Source organism: Pseudonaja textilis, unplaced genomic scaffold (genome assembly GCF_049901715.1).
Source record: "Pseudonaja textilis isolate UNSWEBS1 unplaced genomic scaffold, rPseTex1.2 PTEXSCF25, whole genome shotgun sequence".
NCBI lineage: Eukaryota > Metazoa > Chordata > Lepidosauria > Squamata > Elapidae > Pseudonaja > Pseudonaja textilis.
The window spans coordinates 682,010-684,879 of NW_028262874.1; the positions used below are offsets into that span (position 1 = coordinate 682,010).

The following is a 2,870-nucleotide window of genomic DNA, read 5'->3' on the forward strand; positions in this document are numbered from 1 at the left end:
CTCTGACCTTATAAGCTCCAAGCAGCCTCCTCCAGCAAAGTCTTAATATTAATTCTGTACCTCTCCCTTCCCACTTATATATATAAAAAATTAATTCCAATGTTCAGAAATCTTTAATGTCCCCTTGGCTTTGATTTTCAAATTTAATTACCTTGATGCCAAAATGGCGTTTTTCCGATTTCCATCTGCTATTTCCGTAGGGAAGCTGAGTGAGAGAAAATAAACTTTCCCTTTTAAACTTTCTTCTGCCGCTTTTTATGATCTTCTTTGGGAACAATGTATCTGTAATGAAGTTAAGTTTCCAGGGTGTTTAGATGTTATTTGTTATCCCGGTTCAGCCAAAACCTTTCACTTTCTCAGCTTCCTCCTGCACTTTCTTGTCCGAATGAAAGCTTTGTGACAGCCATTACTGACCGCCGCTCCACCGCTTTTGGAAAAGGGAGTAAAGCCAGCTGAGGAGGGGGATTGCGATTCCCCTGAACCCCTGCTGGGTCTCCCCTATCTTCAATCACCTCTACAGGGTTACTATTAACCCCGAAATCCAGCTGGATCGGGGGTACTCCAGCGGTGAGCGCAGCAGGAACCATGCACAATCGTGGATTCCTGCCACCACCACAGCCTTGCAAACTGGAAGTCAAAAGGCGCCTTTTCTTTTGAGCGAGACGCCCAATGAGACATCCAATCACAGCGCTCCTTGTTCCTTTGGGTCTGTGGTAGAACGAGGAGAATAACGGTTATAATGACGGTGCCCGATGTTAGTCTCTTCCAAAGAGGCTCCGTTGTACAATGAGGAGAATAACAGTCATAATCAGGGTGTAAAATATGATGGATATTTTAAAAAAAGACCTGACACAGACAGTGCACTGTCGCTGTAGATATGGAACTTGATGTACGACAAAGGCATAAAATAATTTTTAAAATCCATGCAAGTTAATAGCCTCCAGCATGTCTCATAATGGATTCCATAGTAAATGTTTTGCCATGGGGAAAAAGCACAAAAAGCCACAAACACAATTCCCTAAATAATAGGGGGGGTGGAGGGGCTGGTCTAGAAAAGGGGCACCAGGTGATCTGCCTGGATGGCGGTCCTGGATGGAGGGAACCTGGAGGCAGCTCCCCCTCTGGCTCGGTGGGGCGGCCAGGGAGGGACCCTCGGAGAGGAGGGGGAGGCTCCTGCAGGTATGCCGGCCCCATCCTGTCCCCGGCCTTCCAAGCGGTGGGCAACAGCTTCTGGGCCCTGGGGGATTGTCTGGATGGCCTCGAGGCCTGGGCACAGAGGCCTCGTGGGGTGGGGTAGGGGGGTCCTCCTGTAGCTCAGGCAGGGCGGTTTCGAGGCTGCCTGGGTGACTGGAGCCCGCGGAGGTTGGACGGGGAGGAATCCGCCCCACCTGACCCCAATGCAAGGCAGGTCTCTCCCCCCAGAGTGGCTTCTCTCCTCTCTCTCTACCCCCGAGTCTCCCTCACCTCCTCCGGGGTTGCCGCCTGTGGTTGGCAGGATGAAGAAGGACCCGACTCTGGGGGAGGAGGGGGAGCCACGGACCCCTCAGCCCCATAGCCAGGGTGAAAGGCAGGAACGGAGGGTCCCTCGGCTGCCCCTCCTGGCTGCTCAGCCCCACCGCCCCTGAAGGCCGGGGGTCCTTTCAGAGCATTGGGGGGGCAGTTGGGAGCTATTGGCAGGAAAGTGGGTGGGGGAGTGGGTGACACTTGACCCTTCACCCAAGAGAGGGTGGCGCCCTCCCCAGGGAGGTTCCCCCTGCTCTCTGTCCCCCGAAGTGCTTCTCCCGGGGAGGTCCAGGGTGCCCCCAGTCCCTGCCACCCCCCAGCCCCCCGTTCCTTTAGAAAGAAATCTCTTTTTCCTCCTTTCAGCCTTTGACTTTGTTCATTCGGAGCCTCCAATTTCCTGGTTTCCCTAAAAATGGGGCTCTGCTTGAGTTGTGTCTCCCTGTTTTTGCCTTTGATATTTGTCTCTCTTGTCTTCTTTCAGGTTATCGGGGGTCTTTGTGCAACCATGCTCTTTCCTTCTGGGATCCTCCTTCCCTTCTTTCCCTATTCTTTGTCCTTTCCTTTCCTTCTTTCCCTTCCCTTTCCTTTCCTATTCCTTTTCCTCCTCCCTTCCCCATCTATTGACTTCACTTCCTTCCCTTCTTCCTTTTCCTTTCCTCCTCCTATTCATTTCCTTTCTTTCCGTTCTAATCCTGCCTTCAAAAGAAAAGCTCCACGGGTGACTTTGAACTATCCTCAGGGGAGTCTGAGTTCCCATGGAAAGACAAGGGGGAGAGACCCATCCACCTCCTTTGGGGGTCTCTCTGACCCTCCCCCCGATTTCTTCCCCTCTGCTGGGACTCGGGGTAGTCACAGCACTTTGGGTGGGGGGCTCCATTATGGTCGTAAGTTGAGGACCCTCTAGAGGCTCGATGCTGCGAGGCTTCCCCGGGGCAGAAAGGAGGGGAGACGTCTCCGCGCGGGGGGTGGGGGGGTGTCCCGCGATGGAAATCGGGTCTTCTCTGCCCCCCTGTGGGGAGGCGGGGCCAGGATTGGGCTCCTCCCCTTTCCCCATCTTGAACTGCTCGGGTGGGGCCCCTGGAGCGATGGTGGGACTTTGTGCACAGGCAGGGCTGGGTCTTTGGGGGAGAGGGGGTTCCTAGAGGCTGCTGGGGGGGGAACCAAAGGGCCTTTCGGGGTTCCCACCTTGGGCAGCGGGGGGGTGGCGTGTGGAAGGTGGTGGGAAAAGGGCCTGGGTGCCCCTCCCCGTGGGAAAGGAGCGGCGGATTTTCCCACGCCTGGCAAGATTCCACCCTGGGGGGAGGGGAGAAATCCTGGGATGTATAGAATATATACTGTCTGTATAGACTCCATAGGATGGGTAGAAT

The 2,870-nt window shown here is 54.5% G+C and overlaps 1 protein-coding gene across 2 annotated transcripts in view; it reads right to left on the minus strand.

Moving 5' to 3' along the window:
- Nucleotides 1-2,870, minus strand: part of LOC148123680 (vomeronasal type-2 receptor 26-like) — a 172,298-nt gene that overhangs the window by 137,997 nt on the left and 31,431 nt on the right. The gene's annotated exons all lie outside the window — the stretch shown is intronic.